Genomic DNA, 7,225 nt, shown 5'->3' with positions numbered 1-7,225 from the left:
TGGGAGGTAAGAAAAGGAGTTCAGTCTTGGACTAACTCTCTTCCTCCCTTCATAGCCCTACTGAGAGCTCACCTCCTCCAGAGGGTCTTCGTAGACTGTGCCCCCCGTTTTTCCGGTCCTCCACCTCCCCTCCCCTCCCCATCAACCCTCCTCCCTCCATCTGCCCTAACCTCTTCCCCTCCCCACAGCACTTGTAAATATTTGTACGTATTTATTACTCTATTTACTTTATCTGTACATATTTATTACTCTATGTTATTAATTATGTGCATATAACTATAATTCTACTTATTCTGATGGTATTGACACCTGTCTACTTGTTTTGGTTTGTTGTATTTCTTCCCCTTCTAGACTTTGAGCCCGTTGTTGTGTAGGGACCACCTCTATATGTTGCCGATTTGTACTTCCCAATCGCTTAGTACAGTGCTCTGCACACAGTAAGCGCTGAATAAATACGATTGAATGAGTGAATGAATGAATGAACTATCTGCATTCGCACTCAGCCCACCAATGTTATTGGATTATTTACTCCTCACCTTCTCATTGACTTTTTGTGTGTCCAATATTTTCCAGCAGTTCCTCTGTGATGTCCCCCCTATGCTGAATATCTCCTACTCTGAAGTCCACATTTCCATTGATGTGAGTGTGGCTGGTGGGTTCGTCTTAGATGCTATATGCTTCATTTACATCACCCTCTCCTACGTTTCCATCTTCTCAGCCGTGCTGAGGATGCCATCCTCTGAGGGACGAACTAAAGCCTTCTTCACCTGCCTGCCCATCTCAGTGAAATAATCATTTCTCTCTTTACGGGAGCATTTGCCTATCTCAAACCACCTTCCGACTAGCCCTCGTCTCTGAATCTGCTGATTTCTGTGTTCTACATTGTGGTTCCCCCCACTGTGAACCCCCTTATCTACAGACTGAGGATTAGGGACCTGAAGGCTGTCCTGGGCAGGGTCCTAAGGAGGACATTCCCCCAGCATCCATTCTGGGACAAAATTCCCGTGTCCACGTACCAATAATCCCCTACCCACCCTTAAAAAAGGAATTGCCATTAGACATATCCATATATATACCACTGAACCAGAGACTCAAAGAATAAGCGTCGATATTCCGGATTTGTCAAGGTCTGGGAGATTGGCGGATAAGACTAGGTCATGAGTGACAATGCATTCCCTAGGAGGCTTCATGGCTAAATGGCATGTGAATGGGTGTCACATGACCTGAGTTCTAATCCCAGCTCGGCCACTGGCCTTCTATGTGACCTGGCGTTAGTGTCATTACCATTCCTGGGCTCTCACTTCCTCTTACACTCAGAGCCCTTGTGGGACAGGAAACGTGCCTGATTGGAATGTAATTTCATTTTTGGGATGCAAGACCATTGTGGGCACGGATTGAATCTACCAACTCCGTTGTATTGTACTCTTCAAAGTGCTTATTACAATTTTCTGCACACAGTAAACACACAACAAATACCCTTAATCGATTGAATTATTTTGTTTCTGCTTCATCACGTGGCACAGACGTGGACACAGAAATTGCTAACACCAAATAATAAAAGTGATAATAATCAAAATAATGGTGTTTGAAAGGGGACAGAGACATTCACTATGGAACTCTTGTTTCCAGAACCCAGGTTAGTAAGTCATCACAACAGGAGGAGCCATTTCCATCCTAGTCTTCTTCAAGCCAGGGATTTCTCCTTCCCATCATCCCATTCTCAAAACCTCAGTCCCCTGCCCCACCACATTTGGCCTGGGGGAGAATCATAGGATGGATTCAGAGGATTGTCTTGCTCCCTCTAGCCTTGCAATCAGAAGGTGTCAGAAATAAAATCGTTCAATTGACTGATTGAATGAGAACCTCATTGTCTAAGGTTGCATATCTGATGAAGCTGAAACCACCCACAGTTGTTGTAGGTTGTCAGTAACATTAGAAACAGTTGGGATGTTGGGATGCAGATGCTGTTGTTTCCATGAAAACCTTGGGGTGCAGCATCATGACTGCAGCTTTAGGGACTGGGCCTTTATCTGCAGAGGCAGAACCTCAGGTACCTCACAGGCAGAGGTTTTTGGCATCGGCCAGGACATGAGGTCCCACCTGAGTTGATCCTCCAGGGGTTCCTCACGGTGCAGTGGAAATTTACCTTTGGGGATGGGGGACTCACTGGAGAACATTTCCCTGCCCAGAGGAGATCAGAGAGGGCCTAAGGGTGCCATGTTGTCCCTTCCTTCATAGCCAGCTGCAACCAATACCTGGAGTGGAGAGAGGTCCATCGCAAGCCAGCAGAGGTCAAAGCCCTCCAGCCCGATGCTTCCCCAGTGAGTGTGACCGGTGAATGGTGGAGTGGGAGGGAGAAACCATGATGGGGGTGCAGGAGATGGAGACATTCTGAGGACGTGCTCACCCACGGAGCCACGGAGACTTTGGGGCAGGGCTACATCCCCAAAGGGGCAGGTGGGCTTTCAGGAGAGTAGGTATTTGACAGTACAGTGGCCCCAACTATCACTCATCTCCCCTTCCTCATCCACCTCCATCCAGCTAACATGGAAGTCGCTTCCTGGCTGGGGCCCTGCAGCACAGCCTCAGTATTATGCTGTGGTCACTTTGGCCAGGAGTGGGTATTGGACCTCAGAAAAGGTTTCTGGTGAGAAATGACAGGAAGGGAATGAAAGAGTGTGATTGGTTCTATACCACGAGCATTATCATCAACTCCTCCATAATAATAATAATGATAATAATAATAATAATAATAATAATAATAATAATAATAATAGCATTAATTAAGCACTTACTATGTGCAAATCACCGTTATAACAGCTGGGAAGGTTACAAGGTAATCAGGTTGTCCCACGGGACGCTCACATTCATGAGCCACGGGGGGCTCTGAGCAGGAATGTTGGGTGAACACCATGGAGATTTAATCCCTTTCTTCCTGGATTTATCAGTCTGCTGGGCTAGACTGATCCAAAATAATTTACAGCTAGGGGAAAATAAGAATGGAAAGGTGGATACACAGCTTAACACGTGCTTAGTAATGTGAATCTATAGGTAGGGAAGTGCAGTGAGCAGTTGTGAATGTGTAAATGCAGAGGTGGTATCTGGCCTGATTCAGCATGGGGAGAAGAAACATCAATCTGTGCAAATTTGAAAGGAGAGGTAGATTCAGGAAGAAAGAAGGATTTAAGCCATGTGGTGGAGAAGGGAATGTCCTTTTTCATTCATTCATTCAATCGTATTTATTGAGCGCTTACTGTATAGAAAGCAGTGTACTAAGCGCTTGGGAAATACAAATCAGCAAAATATAGAGAAGGTCCCTACCCAATAACGGGCTCACAGTCTAGAAGAGGGAGACAGACAACAAGACAAAACACGTAGACAGCTGACAATACCATCGGAATAAATAGAATTATAGCTATATGCACATCATTAATAAAATAGAGTAATAAATATGTATAAGTGCTGTGGGGAGGGGAAGGGGGTAGGACAGAGCCCCCCCCCCCCGCCCCCTGCCTGCTTGGGGATGGGGAGGGGAGGAGGAGGAGAGGAAAAGGAAAAGATCTATTTCCAAGGTCTGGATCGTAGTTGGTAAAGAGGGAAAGGGAAACGAGGAGAACACCGGTCAAAAGCCTTGAGGCTAGTGACAAGGAGTTGATTGGAGTCAATCAGATTTCATTCTGCTTCATTTTCCTCTTAGAACCACAATCAGATTTGTTGTGTCGGCGGCTGTGTGCATATCCAAGGTGGGGCTGTGGAGGCAGTGAACAAACCTTGGCTGGTGGAGGTCTGGAGGGGAGGAGGAGAAGGGAATCTTCTCCCATCACCTTCCAAGAAAAAAGTTTGTCTGGGCCCAGGGAGAGGCAAATAGTAGTGGTAGTAATAAGGGGACCTGGGTTCCAATCCTGACTCTATCATTCAATCATTCATTCATTCTTTCAATCGTATTGATTGAGCGTTTACTGTGTGCAGAGCACTGTACTAAGGACTTGGAAAGTGCAATTTGGCAACACATAGCGACAATCCCTACCCAACAACCGGCTTGGGGATTAGGTTCTAATCCTGGTTCTGCCCCTTGTCTTCTGTGTGATGCTGGGCAAGTCAATTTGCTTCTTTGTACCTTAGACACCATATCTGCAAAATAGGAATTAAAAGTGAGCCTCACATGGTAGAAAGCCTTGAAGACAATTGTGAGGTGTATTTGTTTCATGTGAAAAGATACATGGTGCCAATGAAGGGTTTTACGGAGAGATATTTGAGCAATTCTCTTTCTTTTCTTTTGCTATCGTGTCATCTCTGACCCATAGCGAATGAATGGTCACATCTCTCCAAGAACTCGTCATTCTCCAACTGTTGTTTATCCATATAGTTTTTTTTGTTAAAAATACAGAAGTGGTGTATTATTGTCTTCTTCCCTGCAGTAAAGTTGAGGCTCCTCCTCGGTTCCCTCCCATGACACTGCTGCCCAATACAGGAGAATTTTGATTTGTAGCAGATTGCTTCCCACTCTCTAGCCACTGCCCAAGCTAGAAATGGAATGGGATTGCCTCTGCCTAACCGTCCATCTGGTAGCCGAAACTGGTAGAATACTGGAAACTCTCCAAGTACGATTCTGAGTGGGGGTGAGTTATGCTTTAGCAAATAGTTAAATGAATAAATGAGTGGCCTAATAGGTGTGATTTGTGTGACTGTGTGCATTTATGTGTAAGCAACCACAGTCAGTTGAAGCGTGTGTGTGCGCACGTGTGTGTGTGTGTGTGTGTGTGTGTGTGTGTGTGTGTGTGTGTGTGTGCGGCTGGCTGGGGACCTGCAGCACAGTGTCAGCATTATGCTGTGGTCACTTCACCCAAGAGTGGGTCTTGGGAGTCAGAAAATGTTTATGGTGAGAAATGAAAGGGAGGGAATGAGGGAGTGTGATTGGTTCTAGACCTGAGCACTATCATCAACTCCTCCATGTAGGAATGTTGGGTGAACGCAGTGGAGGTAAGAGATTCAATCCCTTCCCTCCTGGACTTACCAGTCTGCTGTGCTAGACTGATCCAAAAGAAGTTAAAGCCAAGAGGATATAAGAATGGAAAGGTGGATGCACAGGTTAATAAGTGCTTAGTAATGTGAATCTATAGGTAGGGAAGTTCAATGAGCAGTTGTGAATGTGTAAATGCAAAGGTAGTATCTGGCCTGATTCAGCATGAGGAGAAGAAACATCAATCTGTGCAAATTTGACGGGAGAGGTAGATTAGGGAAGAAAGAAGAATCTGAGCCATGTGTTGGAGAAGGGAATGTTCTTTTTCATTCATTCATTCATTCAATTGTATTTATTGAGCGCTTACTTTGTGCAGAGCAGTGTACTAAGGGCTTGGGATGTACAAATCGGCAACAGATAGAGAAGGTCCATACCCAATAACGGGCTCACAATCTAGAAGGGGGAGACAGACAACGAAACAAAACAAGTAGACAGGTGACAGTACCATCAGAATAAATAGAATTATAGCTATATACACATCATTAATAAAATAGAGTAATAAATATGTACAAATATACACAAGTGCTGTGGGGAGGGGAAGAGGGTAGGGTGGCGGTAGGGGGATGGGGAGGGGAGGAGGAGAAGAGGAAAAGGGAGAAGATCTATTTCCAAGGGCTGTAGGGTAGTTAGTGAAGAGGGAAGGGAAACAAGGAGAAGAAGATCGGTCAAAAGCCTTGAAGCTAGTGGCAAGGAGTTGATTGGAGTCAGCCAGATTTCATTTTCCTTTGAGAACCACAATCAGATTTGTTGTGTCGGCGGCTGTGTGTGTATCCAAGGTGGGGCAGGGGAGGCAGTGAACAAAACTTGGCCGGGGGAGGTCTGGAGGGGAGGAGGTGAAGGGAATCTTCTCCCATCACCTTCCATGGAAAAAGTGTGTCTGGGCCCAGGGAGAGGCAAATAGTAGTGCTAGTAGTAAGGGGACCTTACTCTAATCCTGACTCTACCATTAATCAATTATTCATTCATTCATTCAGTTGCATTGATTGAATGCTTACTGTGTGCAGAGCACTGTACTAAGCGCTTGGAAAGTACATTTTGGCAACAGATAGCGATATTCCCCACCCAACAACCGGCTCGAAGACCTAAGTTCTAATCCTGGCTCTGTCCTTTGTCTGCTGTGTGACAGACGTTGGGCAAGTTATTTGGCTTCTCTGTGTCTCAGATGCCACATCTGTAGAATGGGAATTAAGAGTAAGTCTCACATCGTAGAATGCCTTGAACATAATTGTGAGATGTTTTTGTTTCATGTGAAAAGATACATGGTGCCAGTGAAGGGTTTGGAGGAGAGATGTTTGGGCACTTCTTTGTCTGTTCTTATGCTATCGTGTCGTCTCCGACCCATAGCGAATAAATGGACACATCTCTCCAGGAGCTTCCCATTCTCCAACTGCAAATGTTCTGGTAGTTTATCCATAGAGTTTTCTTGGTAAAAATGCAGAAGTTGTTTACCATTGCCTTTTTCGCTGCAGTAAACCTGAGTTTCCGCCTTGACTCTCTCCCATGACTCTGCTGCCCAGCACAGGTGAGTTTTGACTTGTAGCAGGTTGTCTTCCACCCGCTAGCCACTGCACGAGCTAGGAATGGAATGTGTATACCTCTGCTTAACCATCCATCTGGAAGCCGAGACTGGTAGAGTACTGGATACTCTCCAGGTACGATTCTGAGTTGGGGGAGTGATGCTTTAGCGAATAGTTAGATGAATAAATGAGTGTCTAAATGGGTGTGGGTTTGTGTGACTGTGTGTATTTATGTTTACATAAGCTCAGTCAGTTGAAACGTGTGTGTGTGTGTGTGTGTGTGTGTGTGTGTGTGTGTGTCTGTGTCTGTGTCTGTGTCTGTTTGTCTGAGTGGCTGGCGGGGGCCCTGCAGCACAGCATCAGCATCTGTGGTCACTTTGGCCAGAAATGGGTTCTGGACACCAGAAAATCTTTCTGGTGCGAAATGATAGGGAGGGAATGAGAGTGTGTGATTCGTTCTAGACCACGAGCACTATCATCAACTTCTCAGTGAAGGAATGTTCGGTGAATGCAATGGAGGTAAGTGATTCAATCCCTTCCCTCCTGGATTTACCAGTTTGCTGGGGTAGACTGATCCAGATGAATTTACACCTGGGGGGAAATAAGCATGAAAATTTGAATGCACAACCTAATATGTTCTTACATAGTAATGTGACTCTATACATAGGGAAGGGCTATGAGCAGTTGT

At 45.5% G+C, this 7,225-nt stretch overlaps 1 non-coding gene across 1 annotated transcript; it reads right to left on the bottom strand.

The window, feature by feature from the left end:
- Positions 1-6,552: 6,552 nt before the first annotated feature.
- LOC119921858 lies at positions 6,553-6,690 on the bottom strand. The gene has a single exon (XR_005448597.1). It is a non-coding gene; the product is annotated as a small nucleolar RNA SNORA7 (small nucleolar RNA).
- Positions 6,691-7,225: the final 535 nt, after the last annotated feature.

Source organism: Tachyglossus aculeatus, unplaced genomic scaffold (assembly GCF_015852505.1).
Source record: "Tachyglossus aculeatus isolate mTacAcu1 unplaced genomic scaffold, mTacAcu1.pri SUPER_30, whole genome shotgun sequence".
In the NCBI taxonomy this organism is placed as follows: domain Eukaryota; kingdom Metazoa; phylum Chordata; class Mammalia; order Monotremata; family Tachyglossidae; genus Tachyglossus; species Tachyglossus aculeatus.
Note: the sequence above shows the minus strand (reverse complement) of the source record. Positions and strands in the feature narration are given on the sequence as shown.